Source organism: Bombina bombina, chromosome 7, assembly GCF_027579735.1.
Source record: "Bombina bombina isolate aBomBom1 chromosome 7, aBomBom1.pri, whole genome shotgun sequence".
Lineage (NCBI taxonomy): Eukaryota > Metazoa > Chordata > Amphibia > Anura > Bombinatoridae > Bombina > Bombina bombina.
Genome location: NC_069505.1, coordinates 191,457,455 through 191,485,449, shown reverse-complemented (window position 1 = coordinate 191,485,449; position 27,995 = coordinate 191,457,455). Strand labels below are relative to the sequence as shown.

At 44.3% G+C, this 27,995-nt stretch overlaps 1 protein-coding gene across 1 annotated transcript in view; it reads left to right on the top strand.

The window, feature by feature from the left end:
• The window catches only part of PRR5L (proline rich 5 like), a 276,250-nt gene that overhangs the window by 192,372 nt on the left and 55,883 nt on the right, over positions 1 to 27,995 (top strand). The gene's annotated exons all lie outside the window — the stretch shown is intronic.

Here is a 27,995-nt window from a genome sequence, read left to right as displayed (position 1 = left end):
TCTCTGTACAGTGTCACTGATACCTACAAACCCACTCTGTACAGTGTCACTGATACCTACATAACCCTCTCTGTACAGTGTCACTGATAGCTACAAACCCACTCTTTACAATGTCACTGATACCTACAAACCCTCTCTGTACAGTGTCACTGATACCTACAAACATTCTCTGTACAGTGTCACTGATACCTACAAACCATCTCTGTACAGTGTCACTGATACCTACAAACCCAATCTGTACAGTGTCACTGATACCTACAAACCTACTCTGTACAGTGTCACTGATACCTACAAACCATCTCTGTACAGTGTCACTGATACCTACAAACACACTCTGTACAGTGTCACTGATACCCACAAACCCACTCTATATAGTGTCACTGATACCCACAAACCCACTCTATACAGTGTCACTGATACCTACGTAACCCTCTCTGTACATTGTCAATGATACCTACAAACCCTCTCTGTACAGTGTCACTGATACCTACATAACCCTCTTTGTAAAATGTCACTAATACCTACAAACCCACTCTGTACAGTGTTACTGATACCTACAAACCCTCTCTGCGCAGTGTTACTAATACCTACATAACCCTCTCTGCACAGTGTCACTGATACCCACAAACCCACTCTATACAGTGTCACTGATACCTACATAACCCTCTCTGTACAATGTCAATGATACTTACAAACTTACAAACCCTCTCTGTAAAGTGTCACTGATACCTACAAACCCTCTGTGCACAGTGTCAATGATATCTACAAACCCACTCTGAACAGTGTCACTGATACCTACAAACCTTCTCTGTACAGTGTCACTGATACCTACGTAACCCTCTCTGTACATTGTCAATGATACCTACAAACCCTCTCTGTACAGTGTCACTGATACCTACATAACCCTCTTTGTAAAATGTCACTAATACCTACAAACCCACTCTGTACAGTGTCACTGATACCTACAAACCCTCTCTGCGCAGTGTTACTAATACCTACATAACCCTCTCTGCACAGTGTCACTGATACCCACAAACCCACTCTATACAGTGTCACTGATACCTACATAACCCTCTCTGTACAATGTCAATGATACTTACAAACTTACAAACCCTCTCTGTAAAGTGTCACTGATACCTACAAACCCTCTGTGCACAGTGTCAATGATATCTACAAACCCACTCTGAACAGTGTCACTGATACCTACAAACCTTCTCTGTACAGTGTCACTGATACCTACAAACCAACTCTGTACAGTGTCACTGATACCTACATAACCCTCTCTGTACAGTGTCACTGATACCTACATAACCCTCTCTGTAAAATGTCACTAATACCTTCAAACCCTCTCTGTGCAGTTTCACTAATACCTACATAACCCTTTCTGCACAGTGTCACTGATACCTACAAACCCACTCTATACAGTGTCACTGATACCTACATAACCCTCTCTGTACAGTGTCACTGATACCTACAAACCCTCTGTGCACAGTGTCAATGATACCTACAAACCATCTCTGTACAGTGTCACTGATACCTACATAACCCTCTCTGTACAGTGTCACTGATAGCTACAAACCCACTCTTTACAATGTCACTGATACCTACAAATCCTCTGTGCACAGTATCACTGATAACTACAAACCCACTCTGTACAGTGTCACTAATGCCTACAAACCTTCTCTGTACAGTGTCACTGATACCTACAAACCATCTCTGTACAGTTTCACTGATATCTACAAACCCACTTTGTACAGTCTCACTGACAAGTACAAACCCACTCTGTACAGTGTCACTGATACCTACAAACCCACTCTGTACAGTGTCACTGATACCCACAAACCCACTCTGTACAGTGTCACTGATACCCACAAACCCACTCTGTACAGTGTCACTGATACCCACAAACCCACTCCGTACAGTGTCACTGATACCTACATAACCCTCTCTGTACATTGTCAATGATACCTATAAACCCTCTCTGTACAGTGTCACTGATACCTACATAACCCTCTCTGTAAAATGTCACTAATACCTACAAACCCACTCTGTACAGTGTCACTGATACCTACAAACCCTCTCTGTGCAGTGTCACTAATACCTACATAACCCTCTCTGCACAGTGTCACTGATACCCACAAACCGACTCTATACAGTGTCACTGATACCTACATAACCCTCTCTGTACAGTGTCACTGATACATACATAACCCTCTCTGTACAATGTCAATGATACTTACAAACTTACAAACCCTCTCTGTAAAGTGTCACTGATACCTACAAACCCTCTGTGCACAGTGTGAATGATATCTACAAACCCACTCTGTACAGTGTCACTGATACCTACAAACCATCTCTGTACAGTGTCACTGATACCTACAAACCCACTCTTTACAATGTCACTGATACCTACAAACCCTCTCTGTAAAGTGTCACTGATACCTACAAACCCTCTGTGCACAGTGTCACTGATACCTACAAACCCACTCTGTACAGTGTCACTGATACCTACAAACCTTCTCTGTACACTTTCACTGATACCTACAAACCATCTCTGTACAGTGTCACTGATATCTACAAACCCACTTTATACAGTCTCACTGACACGTACAAACACACTCTGTACAGTGTCACTGGTACCTACAAACCCACTCTGTACAGTGTCACTGATACCCACAAACCCACTTTATACAATGTCACTGATACCTACATAACCCTCTCTGTACATTGTCAATGATACCTACAAACCCTCTCTGTACAGTGTCACTGATACCTACATAACCCTCTCTGTAAAATGTCACTAATACCTACAAACCCACTCTGTACAGTGTCACTGATACCTACAAACCATCTCTGCGCAGTGTCACTAATACCTACATAACCCTCTCTGCACAGTGTCACTGATACCCACAAACCCACTCTATACAGTGTGACTGATACCTACATAACCCTCTCTGTACAGTGTTACTGATACCTACATAACCCTCTCTGTACAATGTCAATGATACTTACAAACTTACAAACCCTCTCTGTAAAGTGTCACTGATACCTACAAACCCTCTGTGCACAGTGTCAGTGATATCTACAAACCCACTCTGTACAGTGTCACTGATACCTACAAACCTTCTCTGTACAGTGTCACTGATACCTACATAGCCCTCTCTGTACAGTGTCACTGATAGCTACAAACCCACTCTTTACAAATCTACAAACCATCTCTGTACAGTGTCACTGATACCTACAGAACCTTCTCTGTACAGTGTCACTGATAGCTACAAACCCTCTGTGCACAGTGTCAATGATATCTACAAACCCACTCTGAACAGTGTCACTGATACCTACAAACCTCTGTACAGTGTCACTGATACCTACAAACCAACTCTGTACAGTGTCACTGATACCTACATAACCCTCTCTGTACAGTGTCACTGATACCTACATAACCCTCTCTGTAAAATGTCACTAATACCTTCAAACCCTCTCTGTGCAGTTTCACTAATACCTACATAACCCTTTCTGCACAGTGTCACTGATACCTACAAACCCACTCTATACAGTGTCACTGATACCTACATAACCCTCTCTGTACAGTGTCACTGTGTCACTGATACCTACAAACCCTCTGTGCACAGTGTCAATGATACCTACAAACCATCTCTGTACAGTGTCACTGATACCTACATAACCCTCTCTGTACAGTGTCACTGATAGCTACAAACCCACTCTTTACAATGTCACTGATACCTACAAACCCTCTGTGCACAGTATCACTGATAACTACAAACCCACTCTGTACAGTGTCACTAATGCCTACAAACCTTCTCTGTACAGTGTCACTGATACCTACAAACCATCTCTGTACAGTTTCACTGATATCTACAAACCCACTTTGTACAGTCTCACTGAAAAGTACAAACCCACTCTGTACAGTGTCACTGATACCTACAAACCCACTCTGTACAGTGTCACTGATACCCACAAACCCACTCTGTACAGTGTCACTGATACCCACAAACCCACTCTGTACAGTTTCACTGATATCCACAGACCCACTCCGTACAGTGTCACTGATACCTACATAACCCTCTCTGTACATTGTCAATGATACCTATAAACCCTCTCTGTACAGTGTCACTGATACCTACATAACCCTCTCTGTAAAATGTCACTAATACCTACAAACCCACTCTGTACAGTGTCACTGATACCTACAAACCCTCTCTGTGCAGTGTCACTAATACCTACATAACCCTCTCTGCACAGTGTCACTGATACCCACAAACCCACTCTATACAGTGTCACTGATACCTACATAACCCTCTCTGTACAGTGTCACTGATACCTACATAACCCTCTCTGTACAATGTCAATGATACTTACAAACTTACAAACCCTCTCTGTAAAGTGTCACTGATACCTACAAACCCTCTGTGCACAGTGTGAATGATATCTACAAACCCACTCTGTACAGTGTCACTGATACCTACAAACCATCTCTGTACAGTGTCACTGATACCTACAAACCCACTCTTTACAATGTCACTGATACCTACAAACCCTCTCTGTAAAGTGTCACTGATACCTACAAACCCTCTGTGCACAGTGTCACTGATACCTACAAACCCACTCTGTACAGTGTCACTGATACCTACAAACCCACTCTGTACAGTGTCACTGATACCTACAAACCCACTCTGTACACTTTCACTGATACCTACAAACCATCTCTGTACAGTGTCACTGATATCTACAAACCCACTTTATACAGTCTCACTGACACGTACAAACCAGTGATGTGCAGTCACTAGAGGCAGGTGAGGCAGTGCTTCACCTCTCATATGGGCAAAAATATATATATTTTTTTATTGGCTTTTAAAAAAAATTGCAATTTTTTTTTCCCCAGCATTTTTTTTTTTTTCACAGCTACATGTTGTGCAATGGAGAGGCACAAGCAGGTCTGCCCACCATTACACAACATGCTGCGCCACCTACTGGATGAAAGTGGTTAAGATCATTGCATGGCCCATAACTGCTTATTTGAGGCAGTCCTATTTGGGCTGAACCAATCCAGTTAGAGGCATTAGTAAGTGGAACTTAGGGTTGGGACTGGATGTTTAATCATATAAAACAAATCAAAAACGGAAAAAAACAACTTTCATTTATTTTGTTGCTGTCCTGTGAAGCTGCCAGCTTTGCTAAAGTGAAAAAGAGAGTTCAGTACTTCCCCTCCAAGTGCAGTGGAATGTGCCACTGTCACTTCCTTACAGAGCAGGAAGAGATGCAGAGAGAGCAGTGTTTTAGCCACATTTTATTGAAGTAAGTTCTGCAACCTTAGATTTTACTGAAAGGGATTCTGTTAGTGAAAATGATAATTTAATGAATGTGGTTTAGTGTTTTTTGTTTTTTTTACTCTTTTAAAGCAGTTTAAGGATCATTTTTGTATTTTGTTTACTCAAAGTTTACACCCAGCAGCTTGCCTCTGTACTGCACACTAATTTATAGTCTCACTTTCTGAACTCTCTGTAGCTCTGCTGTTTCTATGGATGAGTTGTTATTTGACAAGAGTAAGCTAGACCAACAGCATGGTAATGTAAAATGAAACCAAGCAGTTTAGAATGAGTTATAGCAAATATTCTCCATTGCTCCTGTAGCTATAGTATTTCATGTAATCCAGTGATTCCTTAGGTGTATGTTGGACAACCCTGATGTAGACAACAGATAATTTATTAATGCTCCCATTCATATGTGCTGTTCTGTTTCAGATATTTAAAATAGATTGTAGACTATTAGCATTTGATAGTCACTTAAAATATTACTTAAAAATGCAGTGGTCCCTCCCCCCCCTTGTGTGTGTGTCTCTCTCTCTCTATCTATCCATCTCTCTCCTTATGTGTCGTTCTCCCCCATGGTCTCTTTCTCTCTCTGTCTCTCTTCCTCCCCCTCTGACTCTCTCATCCCTTATGTGTCTCTCTAACCCTCTGTGTGTGATTGTGTCTCTCTCTCTTTCCCTAACCCTCTGTGTGTGATTATGTCTATCTCTCTCTTTCTCTCTCTCTAACCCTCTGTGTGTGATTGTGTCTCTCTTTCTCTCTCTCTAACCCTCTGTGTGTGATTGTGTCTCTCTCTTTCTCTCTCTCTCTAACCCTCTGTGTGTGATTGTGTCTCCTTCTCTCTCTCTAACCCTCTGTGTGTGATTGTGTGTCTCTCTCTTTCTCTCTAACCCTCTGTGTGTGATTGTGTCTCTCTCTCTCTCTCTTTCTCTCTCTCTAACCCTCTGTGTGTGACTGTCTCTCTTTCTCTCTCTCTCTCTAACCCTCTGTGTATGATTGTGTCTCTCTCTATCTCTAACCCTCTGTGTGTTATTGTGTGTGTCTCTCTCTCTAACCCTCTGTGTGTGATTGTGTCTCTCTCTCTCTTTCTCTCTCTCTCTAACCCTCTGTGTGTGATTGTGTCTCTCTTTCTCTCTCTCTAAGCTTATGTGTGTGATTGTGTCTCTTTCTCTAACCCTCTGTGTGTGATTGTGTCTCTCTCTTTTTCTCTCTCTCTAACCCTCTGTGTGTGATTGTGTCTCTCTTTCTCTCTCTCTCTAACCCTCTGTGTGTGATTGTGTCTCTCTCTCTTTCTCTCTCTCTCTAACCCTCTGTGTGTGATTGCTTCTCTCTCTCTCTCTAACCCTCTGTGTGTGATTGTGTCTCTCTTTCATTCTCTCTAACCCTCTGTGTCTCTGTCTCTCTCCCTCTTCCCCGTCTCTCTCTCCCTCTCCCCCCAAGTGCTTTTCTGTGTTTCTGTCTACCTTTTATTTATTTAATTAATGAATTGGTAGTGCCATCTGATGGTGTGGCTTTATTTAAAGGGGTGGGGTCAAGCGCCCCACCATCTTTAAATTTCACCAGCCGCCACTGGATCAATACATTTTTATATTTACTGAATAATGAAGGAATCTATAAGCATAATTTGCAGCATTAAAGTAAAAAGTATGTTTTAAACATATATTTTAATGGGCCTGAATTTCTAGATCTCATAATCAGAGCAAGCATTTTGTTATCTGGAAAGAGTTTCTGTTACAATCCTTTAGACTAAAATCAGATGTTTACTAAGTTGACCAGTTTTCCAAGACACCATTTAAAGAGACATGAAACCCATATGTTTTCTTTCATGATTTAGAAAGAGCATGCAATTTTAAATAACTTTCCAATTTACATCTATTATCTAATTTTCTTCCTTCTTTTGCCATCCTTTGTTGAAAATCATATTTAAATATGCTCAGTAGCTGCTGATTGGTGGCTGCACATAGATACCTCATGTGATTGGCTCACCCATGTGCATTGCTATTTCTTCAACAAAGGATATCTAAAGAATGAATGCATATCCTATCCACTGCCTCACCAGCCTCTGACGTCACCGCACGTCACTGGTACAAACCCACTCTGTACAGTGTCACTGGTACCTACAAACCCACTCTGTACAGTGTCACTGATACCCACAAACCCACTCTATACAATGTCACTGATACCTACATAACCCTCTCTGTACATTGTCAATGATACCTACAAACCCTCTCTGTACAGTGTCACTGATACCTACATAACCCTCTCTGTAAAATGTCACTAATGCCTACAAACCCACTCTGTACAGTGTCACTGATACCTACAAACCCTCTCTGTGCAGTGTCACTAATACCTACATAACCCTCTCTGCACAGTGTCACTGATACCCACAAACCCACTCTATACAGTGTGACTGATACCTACATAACCCTCTCTGTACAGTGTCACTGATACCTACATAACCCTCTCTGTACAATGTCAATGATACTTACAAACTTACAAACCCTCTCTGTAAAGTGTCACTGATACCTACAAACCCTCTGTGCACAGTGTCAGTGATATCTACAAACCCACTCTGTACAGTGTCACTGATACCTACAAACCTTCTTTGTACAGTGTCACTGATACCTACATAGCCCTCTCTGTACAGTGTCACTGATAGCTACAAACCCACTCTTTACAAACCTACAAACCATTTCTGTACAGTGTCACTGATACCTACAGAACCTTCTCTGTACAGTGTCGCTGATAGCTACAAACCCACTCTTTACAATGTCACTGATACCTACAAACCCTCTGTGCACAGTGTCACTTATACCTACAAACCATCTCTGTACAGTGTCACTGATATCTACAAACCCACTTTGTACAGTCTCACTGACACGTACAAACCCACTCTGTACAGTGTCACTGATACCTACAAACCCACTCTGTACAGTGTCACTGATACCTACAAACCCACTCTGTACAGTGTCACTGATACCTACAAACCTTCTCTGTACAGTGTCACTGATACCTACAAACCATCTCTGTACAGTGTCACTGATATCTACAAACCCACTTTTTACAGTCTCACTGACACGTACAAACCCACTCTGTACAGTGTCACTGATACCTACAAACCCACTCTGTACAGTGTCACTGATACCCACAAACCCACTCTGTACAGTGTCACTGATACCCACAAACCCACTCTGTACATTGTCACTGATACCCACAAACCCACTCTATACAGTGTCACTAATACCTACAAACCCACTCTGTACAGTGTCACTGATACCTACAAACCTTCTCTGTACAGTGTCACTGATACCTACAAACCATCTCTGTACAGTGTCACTGATATCTACAAACCCACTTTGTACAGTCTCACTGACACGTACAAACCCACTCTGTACAGTGTCACTGATACCTACAAACCCACTCTGTACAGTGTCACTGATACCCAGAAACCCACTCTGTACAGTGTCACTGATACCCACAAACCCACTCTATACAGTGTCACTGATACCTACATAACCCTCTCTGTACATTGTCAATGATACCTACAAACCCTCTCTGTACAGTGTCACTGATACCTACATAACCCTCTCTGTAAAATGTCACTAATACCTACAAACTCACTCTGTACAGTGTCACTGATACCTACAAACCCTCTCTGTGCAGTGTCACTAATACCTACATAACCCTCTCTGCACAGTGTCACTGATACCCACAAACCCACTCTATACAGTGTCACTGATACCTACATAACCCTCTCTGTACAGTGTCACTGATACCTACAAACCCACTCTGTACAGTGTCACTGATACCCACAAACCCACTCTGTACAGTGTCACTGATACCCACAAACCCACTCTGTACATTGTCACTGATACCCACAAACCCACTCTATACAGTGTCACTGATACCTACAATCCCACTCTGTACAGTGTCACTGATACCTACAAACCTTCTCTGTACAGTGTCACTGATACCTACAAACCATCTCTGTACAGTATCACTGATATCTACAAACCCACTTTGTACAGTCTCACTGACACGTACAAACCCACTCTGTACAGTGTCACTGATACCTACAAACCCACTCTGTACAGTGTCACTGATACCCACAAACCCACTCTGTACAGTGTCACTGATACCCACAAACCCACTCTATACAGTGTCACTGATACCTACATAACCCTCTCTGTACCTTGTCAATGATACCTACAAACCCTCTCTGTACAGTGTCACTGATACCTACATAACCCTCTCTGTAAAATGTCACTAATACCTACAAACTCACTCTGTACAGTGTCACTGATATCTACAAACCCTCTCTGTGCAGTGTCACTAATACCTACATAACCCTCTCTGCACAGTGTCACTGATACCCACAAACCCACTCTATACAGTGTCACTGATACCTACATAACCCTCTCTGTACAGTGTCACTGATACCTACATAACCCTCTCTGTACAGTGTCAATGATGTCTACAAACCCACTCTGTACAGTGTCACTGATACCTACAAACCTTCTCTGTACAGTGTCACTGATACCTACAAACCATCTCTGTACAGTGTCACTGATACCTACATAACCCTCTCTGTACAGTGTCACTGATAGCTACAAACCCACTCTTTACAATGTCACTGATGCCTACATCCCTTTCTGTAAAGTGTCACTGATACCTACAAACCCTCTGTTCACAGTGTCACTGATACCTACAAACCCACTCTGTACAGTGTCACTGATACCTACATAACCCTCTCTGTACAATGTCAATGATACTTACAAACTTACAAACCTTCTCTGTAAAGTGTCACTGATGCCTACAAACCCTCTGTGCACAGTGTCAATGATGTCTACAAACCCACTCTGTACAATGTCACTGATACCTACAAACCTTCTCTGTACAGTGTCACTGATACCTACATAACCCTCTCTGTACAGTGTCACTGATAGCTACAAACCCAATCTTTACAATGTCACTGATACCTACAAACCCTTTCTGTAAAGTGTCACTGATACCTACAAACCCTCTGTGCACAGTGTCACTGATACCTACAAACCCACTCTGTACAGTGTCACTGATACCTACAAACCATCTCTGTACAGTGTCACTGATACCTACAAACCATCTCTGTACAGTGTCACTGATATCTACAAACCCACTTTATACAGTCTCACTGACACGTACAAACCCACTCTGTACAGTGTCACTGGTACCTACAACCCCACTCTGTACAGTGTCACTGATACCCACAAACCCACTCTGTACAGTGTCACTGATACCCACAAACCCACTCTGTACAGTGTCACTGATACCCACAAACCCACTCTGTACAGTGTCACTGATACCCACAAACCCACTCTATACAGTGTCACTGATACCTACATAACCTTCTCTGTACATTGTCACTGATACCTACAAACCCACTCTGTACAGTGTCACTGATACCCACAAACCCACTCTGTACAGTGTCACTGATACCCACAAACCCACTCTGTACATTGTCACTGATACCCACAAACCCACTCTATACAGTGTCACTGATACCTACAAACCCACTCTGTACAGTGTCACTGATACCTACAAACCTTCTCTGTAAAATGTCACTAATACCTACAAACTCACTCTGTACAGTGTCACTGATATCTACAAACCCTCTCTGTGCAGTGTCACTAATACCTACATAACCCTCTCTGCACAGTGTCACTGATACCCACAAACCCACTCTATACAGTGTCACTGATACCTACATAACCCTCTCTGTACAGTGTCACTGATACCTACATAACCCTCTCTGTACAGTGCCAATGATGTCTACAAACCCACTCTGTACAGTGTCACTGATACCTACAAACCTTCTCTGTACAGTGTCACTGATACCTACAAACCATCTCTGTACAGTGTCACTGATACCTACATAACCCTCTCTGTACAGTGTCACTGATAGCTACAAACCCACTCTTTACAATGTCACTGATGCCTACATCCCTTTCTGTAAAGTGTCACTGATACCTACAAACCCTCTGTTCACAGTGTCACTGATACCTACAAACCCACTCTGTACAGTGTCACTGATACCTACATAACCCTCTCTGTACAATGTCAATGATACTTACAAACTTACAAACCTTCTCTGTAAAGTGTCACTGATGCCTACAAACCCTCTGTGCACAGTGTCAATGATGTCTACAAACCCACTCTGTACAGTGTCACTGATACCTACAAACGTTCTCTGTACAGTGTCACTGATACCTACATAACCCTCTCTGTACAGTGTCACTGATAGCTACAAACCCAATCTTTACAATGTCACTGATACCTACAAACCCTTTCTGTAAAGTGTCACTGATACCTACAAACCCTCTGTGCACAGTGTCACTGATACCTACAAACCCACTCTGTACAGTGTCACTGATACCTACAAACCATCTCTGTACAGTGTCACTGATACCTACAAACCATCTCTGTACAGTGTCACTGATATCTACAAACCCACTTTATACAGTCTCACTGACACGTACAAACCCACTCTGTACAGTGTCACTGGTACCTACAACCCCACTCTGTACAGTGTCACTGATACCCACAAACCCACTCTGTACAGTGTCACTGATACCCACAAACCCACTCTGTACAGTGTCACTGATACCCACAAACCCACTCTGTACAGTGTCACTGATACCCACAAACCCACTCTATACAGTGTCACTGATACCTACATAACCTTCTCTGTACATTGTCACTGATACCTACAAACCCACTCTGTACAGTGTCACTGATACCCACAAACCCACTCTGTACAGTGTCACTGATACCCACAAACCCACTCTGTACATTGTCACTGATACCCACAAACCCACTCTATACAGTGTCACTGATACCTACAAACCCACTCTGTACAGTGTCACTGATACCTACAAACCTTCTCTGTACAGTGTCACTTATACCTACAAACCATCTCTGTACAGTGTCACTGATATCTACAAACCCACTTTGTACAGTCTCACTGACACGTACAAACCCACTCTGTACAGTGTCACTGATACCTACAAACCCACTCTGTACAGTGTCACTGATACCTACAAACCCACTCTGTACAGTGTCACTGATACCTACAAACCATCTCTGTACAGTGTCACTGATATCTACAAACCCACTTTTTACAGTCTCACTGACACGTACAAACCCACTCTGTACAGTGTCACTGATACCTACAAACCCACTCTGTACAGTGTCACTGATACCCACAAACCCACTCTGTACAGTGTCACTGATACCCACAAACCCACTCTGTACATTGTCACTGATACCCACAAACCCACTCTGTACATTGTCACTGATACCCACAAACCCACTTTATACAGTGTCACTGATACCTACAAACCCACTCTGTACAGTGTCACTGATACCTACAAACCTTCTCTGTACAGTGTCACTGATACCTACAAACCCACTTTGTACAGTCTCACTGACACGTACAAACCCACTCTGTACAGTGTCACTGATACCTACAAACTCACTCTTTACAGTGTCACTGATACCCACAAACCCACTCTGTACAGTGTCACTGATACCCACAAACCCACTCTATACAGTGTCACTGATACCTACATAACCCTCTCTGTACATTGTCAATGATACCTACAAACCCTCTCTGTACAGTGTCACTGATACCTACATAACCCTCTCTGTAAAATGTCACTAATACCTACAAACTCACTCTGTACAGTGTCACTGATACCTACAAACCCTCTCTGTGCAGTGTCACTAATACCTACATAACCCTCTCTGCACAGTGTCACTGATACCCACAAACCCACTCTATACAGTGTCACTGATACCTACATAACCCTCTCTGTACAGTGTCATTGATACCTACAAACCCACTCTGTACAGTGTCACTGATACCCACAAACCCACTCTGTACAGTGTCACTGATACCCACAAACCCACTCTGTACATTGTCACTGATACCCACAAACCCACTCTATACAGTGTCACTGATACCTACAAACCCACTCTGTACAGTGTCACTGATACCTACAAACCTTCTCTGTACAGTGTCACTGATACCTACAAACCATCTCTGTACAGTGTCACTGATATCTACAAACCCACTTTGTACAGTCTCACTGACACGTACAAACCCACTCTGTACAGGGTCACTGATACCTACAAACCCACTCTGTACAGTGTCACTGATACCTACAAACCCACTCTGTACAGTGTCACTGATACCCACAAACCCACTCTGTACAGTGTCACTGATACCCACAAACCCACTCTATACAGTGTCACTGATACCTACATAACCCTCTCTGTACCTTGTCAATGATACCTACAAACCCTCTCTGTACAGTGTCACTGATACCTACATAACCCTCTCTGTAAAATGTCACTAATACCTACAAACTCACTCTGTACAGTGTCACTGATACCTACATAACCCTCTCTGTGCAGTGTCACTAATACCTACATAACCCTCTCTGCACAGTGTCACTGATACCCACAAACCCACTCTATACAGTGTGACTGATACCTACATAACCCTCTCTGTACAGTGTCACTGATACCTACATAACCCTCTCTGTACAATGTCAATGATACTTACAAACCCTCTGTGCACAGTGTCAATGATGTCTACAAACCCACTCTGTACAGTGTCACTGATACCTACAAACCTTCTCTGTACAGTGTCACTGATACCTACAAACCATCTCTGTACAGTGTCACTGATACCTACATAACCCTCTCTGTACAGTGTCACTGATAGCTACAAACCCACTCTTTACAATGTCACTGATGCCTACAAACCCTTTCTGTAAAGTGTCACTGATACCTACAAACCCTCTGTGCACAGTGCCACTGATACCTACAAACCCACTCTGTACAGTGTCACTGATACCTACATAACCCTCTCTGTACAGTGTCACTGATACCTACATAACCCTCTCTGTACAATGTCAATGATACTTACAAACTTACAAACCCTCTCTGTAAAGTGTCACTGATGCCTACAAACCCTCTGTGCACAGTGTCAATGATGTCTACAAACCCACTCTGTACAGTGTCACTGATACCTACAAACGTTCTCTGTACAGTGTCACTGATACCTACATAACCCTCTCTGTACAGTGTCACTGATAGCTACAAACCCAATCTTTACAATGTCACTGATACCTACAAACCCTTTCTGTAAAGTGTCACTGATACCTACAAACCCTCTGTGCCCAGTGTCACTGATACCTACAAACCCACTCTGTACAGTGTCACTGATACCTACAAACCATCTCTGTACAGTGTCACTGATACCTACAAACCATCTCTGTACAGTGTCACTGATATCTACAAACCCACTTTATACAGTCTCACTGACACGTACAAACCCACTCTGTACAGTGTCACTGTTACCTACAACCCCACTCTGTACAGTGTCACTGATACCCACAAACCCACTCTGTACAGTGTCACTGATACCCACAAACCCACTCTGTACAGTGTCACTGATACCCACAAACCCACTCTGTACAGTGTCACTGATACCCACAAACCCACTCTATACAGTGTCACTGATACCTACATAACCTTCTCTGTACAGTGTCACTGATACCTACAAACCCTCTCTGTGCAGTGTCACTAATACCTACATAACCCTCTGTGCACATTGTCACTGATACCCACAAACCCACTCTATACAGTGTCACTGATATCTACATAACCCTCTCTGTACAGTGTCACTGATACCTACATAACCCTCTCTGTACAATGTCAATGATACTTACAAACTTACAAACCCTCTCTGTAAAGTGTCACTGATACCTACAAACCCTCTGTGCACAGTGTCAATGATATCTACAAACCCACTCTGTACAGTGTCACTGATACCTACATAACCCTCTCTGTACAATGTCAATGATACTTACAAGCTTACAAACCCTCTCTGTACAGTGTCAATAATACCTACAAACTCACTCTGTACAGTGTCACTGATACCTACAAACCTTTTCTGCGCAGTGTCATTAATACCTACATAACCCTCTCTGCACAGTGTCATTGATACCTGCAAACCCTCTATGTACAGTGTCACTGATACATACAAACCCTCTCTGTAAAGTGTCACTGATACCTACAAACCCTCTGTGCACAGTGTCACTGATACCTACAAACCCACTCTGTACAGTGTCACTGATACCTACAAACCTTCTCTGTACAGTATCACTGATACCTACAAACCATCTCTGTACAGTGTCACTGATATCTACAAACCCACTTTGTACAGTCTCACTGACACGTACAAACCCACTCTGTACAGTGTCACTGATACCTACAAACCCACTCTGTACAGTGTCACTGATACCCACAAACCCACTTTGTACAGTGTTACTGATACCCACAAACCCACTCTGTACAGTGCCACTGATACCCACAAACCCACTCTGTACAGTGTCACTGATACCTACATAACCCTCTCTGTACATTGTCACTGATACCTACAAACCCTCTATATACAGTGTCACTGATACCTACATAACCTTCTCTGTAAAATGTCACTAATACCTACAAACCCACTCTGTACAGTGTCACTGATACCTACAAACCCTCTCTGCGCAGTGTCACTAATACCTACATAACCCTCTCTGCACAGTGTCACTGATACCCACAGAGCCACTCTATACAGTGTCACTGATACAGGGTCGTCTCCAGAACGAATGAAATGGGGGGGGGGGGGGCATTTTTTTTTCACGAGGGGGCACGCATTTAAAAAGCATGTATGAGAGTCAAAATAAGAGCAGACCTACTTTGTCAGTCCAGGGGTTACATTTATCAGATCTCTGGCTGTGCAGGAGTTTATATTTCTGGAAGTGCAGCGGTTACATGTGTCATATCTCAAGGAGTATAGGGGTTACATTTATAAGATGTCTGGCAGTGCCGCAGCAGTTACATTTACCAGATTTATGGCAGTGCAGGGGTTACATTTGTCATATCTCAGGAATGTCTCCCACATATGACACAGCCAGTGGACACATATACACACACACATACACACGGTATATATGTATATACACACACATATATATATATATATATATATATATATATATATATATATATACAGAGAGAGAAGCGCTCTACCAGGAACGAACAACAGCTCAGTGGCTTGTTCTATGGCGATTTACCACCCGGAAGCAGCCTCTTTTAGACCAGTGTGCTTTTCACAGAAGAAAACTTTCCTGAAGTATATCAGTCTGATCCCGCCAAGTAAGGTCAGTCCAGCCCCGAAATACCAGGCAATTCTCCTCTGAACAAGGAACATGACAACCCCAGACGATCGTTTCGGCCTCCTATGGGCCTCGTCAGTGAGGTGCAGCCACATTCCTCTAAGCACACTGGGCAAGGAGTCCACGTCTGGTTTCCCCCATCACCCATAGGGAGACTTCCCCAGGGTCATAATAATTTGCATACAGAGAGAGAAGCGCTCTACCAGGAACGAACAACAGCTCAGTGGCTTGTTCTATGGCGATTTACCACCCGGAAGCAGCCTCTTTTAGACCAGTGTGCTTTTCACAGAAGAAAACTTTCCTGAAGTATATCAGTCTGATCCCGCCAAGTAAGGTCAGTCCAGCCCCGAAATACCAGGCAATTCTCCTCTGAACAAGGAACATGACAACCCCAGACGATCGTTTCGGCCTCCTATGGGCCTCGTCAGTGAGGTGCAGCCACATTCCTCTAAGCACACTGGGCAAGGAGTCCACGTCTGGTTTCCCCCATCACCCATAGGGAGACTTCCCCAGGGTCATAATAATTTGCATACAGAGAGAGAAGCGCTCTACCAGGAACGAACAACAGGTCAGTGGCTTGTTCTATGGCGATTTACCACCCGGAAGCAGCCTCTTTTAGACCAGTGTGCTTTTCACAGAAGAAAACTTTCCTGAAGTATATCAGTCTGATCCCGCCAAGTAAGGTCAGTCCAGCCCCGAAATACCAGGCAATTCTCCTCTGAACAAGGAACATGACAACCCCAGACGATCGTTTCGGCCTCCTATGGGCCTCGTCAGTGAGGTGCAGCCACATTCCTCTAAGCACACTGGGCAAGGAGTCCACGTCTGGTTTCCCCCATCACCCATAGGGAGACTTCCCCAGGGTCATAATAATTTGCATACAGAGAGAGAAGCGCTCTACCAGGAACGAACAACAGCTCAGTGGCTTGTTCTATGGCGATTTACCACCCGGAAGCAGCCTCTTTTAGACCAGTGTGCTTTTCACAGAAGAAAACTTTCCTGAAGTATATCAGTCTGATCCCGCCAAGTAAGGTCAGTCCAGCCCCGAAATACCAGGCAATTCTCCTCTGAACAAGGAACATGACAACCCCAGACGATCGTTTCGGCCTCCTATGGGCCTCGTCAGTGAGGTGCAGCCACATTCCTCTAAGCACACTGGGCAAGGAGTCCACGTCTGGTTTCCCCCATCACCCATAGGGAGACTTCCCCAGGGTCATAATAATTTGCATACAGAGAGAGAAGCGCTCTACCAGGAACGAACAACAGCTCAGTGGCTTGTTCTATGGCGATTTACCACCCGGAAGCAGCCTCTTTTAGACCAGTGTGATTTTCACAGAAGAAAACTTTCCTGAAGTATATCAGTCTGATCCCGCCAAGTAAGGTCAGTCCAGCCCCGAAATACCAGGCAATTCTCCTCTGAACAAGGAACATGACAACCCCAGACGATCGTTTCGGCCTCCTATGGGCCTCGTCAGTGAGGTGCAGCCACATTCCTCTAAGCACACTGGGCAAGGAGTCCACGTCTGGTTTCCCCCATCACCCATAGGGAGACTTCCCCAGGGTCATAATAATTTGCATACAGAGAGAGAAGCGCTCTACCAGGAACGAACAACAGCTCAGTGGCTTGTTCTATGGCGATTTACCACCCGGAAGCAGCCTCTTTTAGACCAGTGTGCTTTTCACAGAAGAAAACTTTCCTGAAGTATATCAGTCTGATCCCGCCAAGTAAGGTTAGTCCAGCCCCGAAATACCAGGCAATTCTCCTCTGAACAAGGAACATGACAACCCCAGACGATCGTTTCGGCCTCCTATGGGCCTCGTCAGTGAGGTGCAGCCACATTCCTCTAAGCACACTGGGCAAGGAGTCCACGTCTGGTTTCCCCCATCACCCATAGGGAGACTTCCCCAGGGTCATAATAATTTGCATACAGAGAGAGAAGCGCTCTACCAGGAACGAACAACAGCTCAGTGGCTTGTTCTATGGCGATTTACCACCCGGAAGCAGCCTCTTTTAGACCAGTGTGCTTTTCACAGAAGAAAACTTTCCTGAAGTATATCAGTCTGATCCCGCCAAGTAAGGTCAGTCCAGCCCCGAAATACCAGGCAATTCTCCTCTGAACAAGGAACATGACAACCCCAGACGATCGTTTCGGCCTCCTATGGGCCTCGTCAGTGAGGTGCAGCCACATTCCTCTAAGAACACTGGGCAAGGAGTCCACGTCTGGTTTCCCCCATCACCCATAGGGAGACTTCCCCAGGGTCATAATAATTTGCATACAGAGAGAGAAGCGCTCTACCAGGAACGAACAACAGCTCAGTGGCTTGTTCTATGGCGATTTACCACCCGGAAGCAGCCTCTTTTAGACCAGTGTGCTTTTCACAGAAGAAAACTTTCCTGAAGTATATCAGTCTGATCCCGCCAAGTAAGGTCAGTCCAGCCCCGAAATACCAGGCAATTCTCCTCTGAACAAGGAACATGACAACCCCAGACGATCGTTTCGGCCTCCTATGGGCCTCGTCAGTGAGGTGCAGCCACATTCCTCTAAGCACACTGGGGTTGTCATGTTCCTTGTTCAGAGGAGAATTGCCTGGTATTTCGGGGCTGTACTGACCTTACTTGGCGGGATCAGACTGATATACTTCAGGAAAGTTTTCTTCTGTGAAAAGCACACTGGTCTAAAAGAGGCTGCTTCCGGGTGGTAAATCGCCATAGAACAAGCCACTGAGCTGTTGTTCGTTCCTGGTAGAGCGCTTCTCTCTTTGTATGCAAATTATTATGACCCTGGGGAAGTCTCCCTATGGGTGATGGGGGAAACCAGACGTGGACTCCTTGCCCAGTGTGCTTAGAGGAATGTGGCTGCACCTCACTGACGAGGCCCATAGGAGGCCGAAACGATCGTCTGGGGTTGTCATGTTCCTTGTTCAGAGGAGAATTGCCTGGTATTTCGGGGCTGGACTGACCTTACTTGGCGGGATCAGACTGATATACTTCAGGAAAGTTTTCTTCTGTGAAAAGCACACTGGTCTAAAAGAGGCTGCTTCCGGGTGGTAAATCGCCATAGAACAAGCCACTGAGCTGTTGTTCGTTCCTGGTAGAGCGCTTCTCTCTTTGTATGCAAATTATTATGACCCTGGGGAAGTCTCCCTATGGGTGATGGGGGAAACCAGACGTGGACTCCTTGCCCAGTGTGCTTAGAGGAATGTGGCTGCACCTCACTGACGAGGCCCATAGGAGGCCGGAACGATCGTCTGGGGTTGTCATGTTCCTTGTTCAGAGGAGAATTGCCTGGTATTTCGGGGCTGGACTGACCTTACTTGGCGGGATCAGACTGATATACTTCAGGAAAGTTTTCTTCTGTGAAAAGCACACTGGTCTAAAAGAGGCTGCTTCCGGGTGGTAAATCGCCATAGAACAAGCCACTGATCTGTTGTTCGTTCCTGGTAGAGCGCTTCTCTCTTTGTATGCAAATTATTATGACCCTGGGGAAGTCTCCCTATGGGTGATGGGGGAAACCAGACGTGGACTCCTTGCCCAGTGTGCTTAGAGGAATGTGGCTGCACCTCACTGACGAGGCCCATAGGAGGCCGGAACGATCGTCTGGGGTTGTCATGTTCCTTGTTCAGAGGAGAATTGCCTGGTATTTCGGGGCTGGACTGACCTTACTTGGCGGGATCAGACTGATATACTTCAGGAAAGTTTTCTTCTGTGAAAAGCACACTGGTCTAAAAGAGGCTGCTTCCGGGTGGTAAATCGCCATAGAACAAGCCACTGAGCTGTTGTTCGTTCCTGGTAGAGCGCTTCTCTCTTTGTATGCAAATTATTATGACCCTGGGGAAGTCTCCCTATGGGTGATGGGGGAAACCAGACGTGGACTCCTTGCCCAGTGTGCTTAGAGGAATGTGGCTGCACCTCACTGACGAGGCCCATAGGAGGCCGAAACGATCGTCTGGGGTTGTCATGTTCCTTGTTCAGAGGAGAATTGCCTGGTATTTCGGGGCTGGACTGACCTTACTTGGCGGGATCAGACTGATATACTTCAGGAAAGTTTTCTTCTGTGAAAAGCACACTGGTCTAAAAGAGGCTGCTTCCGGGTGGTAAATCGCCATAGAACAAGCCACTGAGCTGTTGTTCGTTCCTGGTAGAGCGCTTCTCTCTTTGTATGCAAATTATTATGACCCTGGGGAAGTCTCCCTATGGGTGATGGGGGAAACCAGACGTGGACTCCTTGCCCAGTGTGCTTAGAGGAATGTGGCTGCACCTCACTGACGAGGCCCATAGGAGGCCGAAACGATCGTCTGGGGTTGTCATGTTCCTTGTTCAGAGGAGAATTGCCTGGTATTTCGGGGCTGGACTGACCTTACTTGGCGGGATCAGACTGATATACTTCAGGAAAGTTTTCTTCTGTGAAAAGCACACTGGTCTAAAAGAGGCTGCTTCCGGGTGGTAAATCGCCATAGAACAAGCCACTGAGCTGTTGTTCGTTCCTGGTAGAGCGCTTCTCTCTTTGTATGCAAATTATTATGACCCTGGGGAAGTCTCCCTATGGGTGATGGGGGAAACCAGACGTGGACTCCTTGCCCAGTGTGCTTAGAGGAATGTGGCTGCACCTCACTGACGAGGCCCATAGGAGGCCGAAACGATCGTCTGGGGTTGTCATGTTCCTTGTTCAGAGGAGAATTGCCTGGTATTTCGGGGCTGGACTGACCTTACTTGGCGGGATCAGACTGATATACTTCAGGAAAGTTTTCTTCTGTGAAAAGCACACTGGTCTAAAAGAGGCTGCTTCCGGGTGGTAAATCGCCATAGAACAAGCCACTGAGCTGTTGTTCGTTCCTGGTAGAGCGCTTCTCTCTTTGTATGCAAATTATTATGACCCTGGGGAAGTCTCCCTATGGGTGATGGGGGAAACCAGACGTGGACTCCTTGCCCAGTGTGCTTAGAGGAATGTGGCTGCACCTCACTGACGAGGCCCATAGGAGGCCGAAACGATCGTCTGGGGTTGTCATGTTCCTTGTTCAGAGGAGAATTGCCTGGTATTTCGGGGCTGGACTGACCTTACTTGGCGGGATCAGACTGATATACTTCAGGAAAGTTTTCTTCTGTGAAAAGCACACTGGTCTAAAAGAGGCTGCTTCCGGGTGGTAAATCGCCATAGAACAAGCCACTGAGCTGTTGTTCGTTCCTGGTAGAGCGCTTCTCTCTTTGTATGCAAATTATTATGACCCTGGGGAAGTCTCCCTATGGGTGATGGGGGAAACCAGACGTGGACTCCTTGCCCAGTGTGCTTAGAGGAATGTGGCTGCACCTCACTGACGAGGCCCATAGGAGGCCGAAACGATCGTCTGGGGTTGTCATGTTCCTTGTTCAGAGGAGAATTGCCTGGTATTTCGGGGCTGGACTGACCTTACTTGGCGGGATCAGACTGATATACTTCAGGAAAGTTTTCTTCTGTGAAAAGCACACTGGTCTAAAAGAGGCTGCTTCTGGGTGGTAAATCGCCATAGAACAAGCCACTGAGCTGTTGTTCGTTCCTGGTAGAGCGCTTCTCTCTTTGTATGCAAATTATTATGACCCTGGGGAAGTCTCCCTATGGGTGATGGGGGAAACCAGACGTGGACTCCTTGCCCAGTGTGCTTAGAGGAATGTGGCTGAACCTCACTGACGAGGCCCATAGGAGGCCGAAACGATCGTCTGGGGTTGTCATGTTCCTTGTTCAGAGGAGAATTGCCTGGTATTTCGGGGCTGGACTGACCTTACTTGGCGAGATCAGACTGATATACTTCAGGAAAGTTTTCTTCTGTGAAAAGCACACTGGTCTAAAAGAGGCTGCTTCCGGGTGGTAAATCGCCATAGAACAAGCCACTGAGCTGTTGTTCGTTCCTGGTAGAGCGCTTCTCTCTTTGTATGCATATATATATATATATATACACAAACAATATATATATATATACACACAGTGTGTGTATTGTGTGTATGTATGTATGTGTGTGTGTATATATATATATATATATATATATATATATATATATATATATATATATATAATAAAACAACATTGGGGACAAATAGGAGATGTTTTGAAACATGTAAATAATAAACATAAGGCTATTTCACTCATTGTCCCACAGCTACATTTGAAGTGTGTGTATTTGAGCACCTATAATCTGACACACATTTTACAATGATCACTGCAGATAAAGCAGGCACAATGCACACTTGTTTTGTGTGACCTGCAGTGGGGAAACCAAGGAATTCCCAATTTTCTTCTTTATCTGTGGCTGCCAGGATATAAAGCACAATAGGGAAGGGATACTACTCTCACACACACATTAGTTATACGGCTGTGTTTTCACAAAATTACTTCTGCCTTCCCTCTCACTGACTATTAGCTTCTCCCAGCACTTCCTGCAGAGGTCTGATGATGTGATCATCTCACTTCAGCTCTGTAGTAAGTGGGCTAGCAGGAGGAGGGGCATTGCAAGCCCTAGGTTAACAGTGAGAGCACCAGCAGGGAAATGCAACTTTATTTGTTATCTGGTTGTAAATAGAGGAGAGTAAAGAGATTAGCTGGGCCCTCCAGTGGCGGATCTCCAGGGTCCAGTGGCTAATGGTTGATGCGACATTTGGGACCCTGGACGTTCCGTCACTTTTTTTAAATCACTTCTTTTGCCCTGGGGGGCACAGCATCCCATTGGGGGGGCATTGCCCCCCAATGCCCCCCCTTAGAGCCGAGCCTGCACTGATACCTACATAACCCTCTCTGTACAATGTCAATAATACTTACAAACTTACAAACTCTTTCTGTACAGTGTCACTAATACCTACAAACTCACTCTGTACAGTGTCACTGATACCTACAAGCCTTCTCTGCGCAGTGTCACTAATACCTACGTAACCCTCTCTGCACAGTGTCATTGATACCTGCAAACCCTCTATGTACAGTGTCACTGATACATACAAACCCTCTCTGCACAGTGTCACTAATAACTACAAACCTTCTAAATATAGTGTCAATGACACCTACAACCCCTCTCTGTACAGTGTCACTGATACCTACATAACCCTCTCTGTACAGTGTCACTGATACCTACAAACCATCTCTGCACAGTGTCACTATTTACCTACAAACCTTCTCTGTACAGTGTCACTGATACCTACAAACCCACTCTGCACAGTGTCACTGATACCTACAAAACCCTCTTTGTACAGTGTCACTGATACTTACAAACCCTCTCTGTACAGTGTCATTACTACCTACAAACACTCTCTGTACAGTGTCACTGATACCTACAAACCATCTCGGTACAGTGTCACTGATACCTACAAACCATCTCTGTACAGTGTCACTGATATCTACAAACCCACTCTGTACAGTCTCACTGATACGTACAAACCCACTCTGTACAGTGTCACTGATACCTACAATCCCATTCTATACAGTGTCACTATACCTACATAACCCTCTCTGTACAGTGTCACTGATACCTACATAACCCTCTCTGTACAGTGTCACTGATACCTACATATCCCTCTCTGTACAGTGTCACTGATACCTACAAACCCTCTCTGTACAGTGTCATTGATACCTACATAACCCTCTCTGTACAATGTCACTGATACCTACAAACCCTCTGTGCACAGTGTCACTGATACGTACAAACACTCTCTGTACAGTGTCACTAATACATACAAACCCACTCTGTACAGTGTTACTGATACCTACAAACCCTCTCTGCGCAGTGTCACTAATACCTACAAACCCTCTCTGTACCGTGTCACTGATACCTACATAACCCTCTCTGTACAGTGTCACTGATACCTACAAACCCTCTCTGCACAGTGTCACTATTACCTACAAACCTTCTCTGTACAGTGTCACTGATACCTACAAACCCACTCTGTACAGTGTCACTGATACCTACAAACCCCCTTTGTACAGTGTCACTGATACTTACTAACCCTCTCTCTGTACAGTGTCATTGATACTTAGAAACCATCTCTGTAAAGTCTCACTGACATGTACAAACCCACTCTGTACAGTGTCACTGTTACCTACAAACCCATTCTGTACAGTGTCACTGATACCCACAAACCCACTCTATACAGTGTCACTGATACCTACATAACCCTCTCTGTACAGTGTCACTGATACCTACAAACCCTCTCTGTAAAGTGTCACTGATACCTACATAACCCTCTCCGTACAGTGTCACTGATACCTACATAATCCTCTCTGTACAGTGCCACTGATACCTACAAACCCCCTCTGTACAGTGTCACTGATACCTACATAACCCTCTCTGTACAATGTCACTGATACCTACAAACCATCTGTGAACAGTGTCACTGATACTTACAATCCCTCTCTGTACAGTGTCACTGATACCTACAAACCGTCTGCGCAGTGTCACTAATACCTACAAACCCTCTGTGTACAGTGTCACTGATACCTACAAACCCTCTGTGTACAGTGTCACTGATACCTACATAGCCCTCTCTGTACAGTGTCACTGATACCTACATAACCCTCTCTGTACAGTGTCACTGATACCTACAAACCCTCTCTGCACAGTTTCACTAATACCTACAAACCCACTCTGTACAGTTTAACTGATACCTATAAACCCACTCTGTACAGTGTTACTGATACCGACAAACCCACCCAGAGGCAGAACTTTCCTTCACTATCTGCAATGAGATTTTTTTTTTGTGAAACTTTTTTTGCAGGTCATTTTTAACATACAATTCAATTTTAAATTAGACAATTACACTAAGGCACCAGTTCAATTGCAATATGTTGGTTAACTGAAGAATAAAGCATTTTTTAAAGGTTTTATAATATAGTGCAGTAGTTGAAAATTGCATTGCAGATTAGCTGCATACAAAAAAAGAAATTTTAAAATGTCTCTTGAATAAAATGTGTTTCCTTTACTCTTGGTATAACATAGAAATTTAGTAATAAAAAGATGCAATGCTCATACATCTTACGTTCAGAATAAACAGCATTGCAGACTGGAAAAGGCTAGGGTTTGAAAAAATCTCTGAGCGCCTGTCAACAATCAATGCACTAAGTTAAGAAAAACTTACAGTGCAGCCAGAGCACAGCTCTGTTTGAATATAACTTTCTAATGTGGAACAGCACTACAAAGTGAAAGCACTAACATGTGTCCTGTTCTTTCTGCAGACATGATGCATTTTCTGCGATGACATCTCAGATCACTGCACATTCTGCCTTGGGCCTGTACAGTGTCACTGATACCCACAAACCCACTCTGTACAGTGTCACTGATACCCACAAACCCACTCTGTACAGTGTCACTGATACCCACAAACCCTCTCTGTACAGTATCACTGATACCCACAAACCCTCTCTGTACAGTGTCACTGATACCCACAAACCCACTCTGTACAGTGTCACTGATACCCACAAACCCTCTCTGTACAGTATCACTGATACCCACAAACCCTCTCTGTACAGTATCACTGATACCCACAAACCCTCTCTGTACAGTGTCACTGATACCCACAAACCCACTCTGTACAGTGTCACTGATACCCACAAACCCTCTCTGTACAGTATTACTGATACCCACAAACCCTCTCTGTACAGTATCACTGATACCCACAAACCCTCTCTGTACAGTGTCACTGATACCCACAAACCCACTCTGTACAGTGTCACTGATACCTACATAACCCTCTCTGTACATTGACAATGATACCTACGTAACCTTCTCTGTACAGTGTCACTGATATCTACATAATCCTCTCTGTACAGTGTCACTGATACCTACATAACCCTCTCAAAACAGTGTTACTGATACCTACATAACTCTCTCTGTACAGTGTCACTGATACCTACATAACCCTCTCTGTACAGTGTTCCTGATACCTACATAACCCTCTCTGTACAGTGTCACTGATACATAACCCTCTCTGTAATGTGTCACTGATACCTACATAACCCTCTCTGTACAGTGTTACTGATACCTACATAACCCTCTCTGTACAGTGTTACTGATACCCACAAACCCTCTCTGTACAGTGTCACTGATACCCACAAACCCACTCTGTACAGTGTCACTGATACCTACATAACCCTCTCTGTACATTGACAATGATACCTACAAACCCTCTCTGTACAGTGTCACTGATACCTACATAACCCTCTCTGTACAGTGTCACTGATACCTACATAATCCTCTCTGTACAGTGTCACTGATACCTACATAACCCTCTCAAAACAGTGTTACTGATACCTACATAACTCTCTCTGTACAGTGTTACTGATACCTACATAAGCCTCTCTGTACAGTGTTACTGATACCTACATAACCCTCTCTGTACAGTGTCACTGATACATAACCCTCTCTGTAATGTGTCACTGATACCTACATAACCCTCTCTGTACAGTGTCACTGATACCTACATAACCCTCTCTGTACAGTGTTACTGATACCTACATAACCCTCTCTGTACAGTGTCACTGATACGTACATAACCCTCTCTGTACAGTGTTACTGATACCTACATAACCCTCTCTGTACAGTGTTACTGATACCTACATAACCCTCTCTGTACAGTGTTACTGATACCTACATAACCCTCTCTGTACAGTGTTACTGATACCTACATAACCCTCTCTGTACAGTGTTACTGATACCTACATAACCCTCTCTGTACAGTGTTACTGATACCTACATAACCCTCTCTGTACAGTATCACTGATACCTACATAACCCTCTCTGTACAGTGTCACTGATACCTACATAACCCTCTCTGTACAGTGTCACTGATAACTACATAACCCTCTCTGTACAGTGTCACTGATACCTACATAACCCTCTCTGTACAGTGTCACTGATACCTACAAACCCTCTCTGTACAGTGTCACTGATACCTGCAAACCATTTCTGTACAGTGTCACTGATACCTACAAGCCATCTCTGTACTGTGTCACTGATATCTACAAACCCGCTCTGTACAGTCTCACTGACACGTACAAACCCATTCTATACAGTGTCACTGATACCTACAAACCCACTCTGTTCAGTGTCACTGATACCCATAAATCCACTCTATACAGTGTCACTGATACCTACATAACCCACTCTGCACAGTGTCACTGATACCTACAAACCCACTCTGCACAGTGTCACTGAAACCTACAAACCCTCTTTGTACAGTGTCACTGATAACTACATACCCTCTCTGTACAGTGTCACTGATAACTACATACCCTCTCTGTACAATGTCACTGATACCTACAAACCCACTCTGTACAGTGTCATTGATACCTACAAACAAACTCTGTACAGTGTCACTGATACCTACAAACCCTCTCTGTAAAGTGTCACTGATACCTACAAACCCTCTTTGTACAGTGTCACT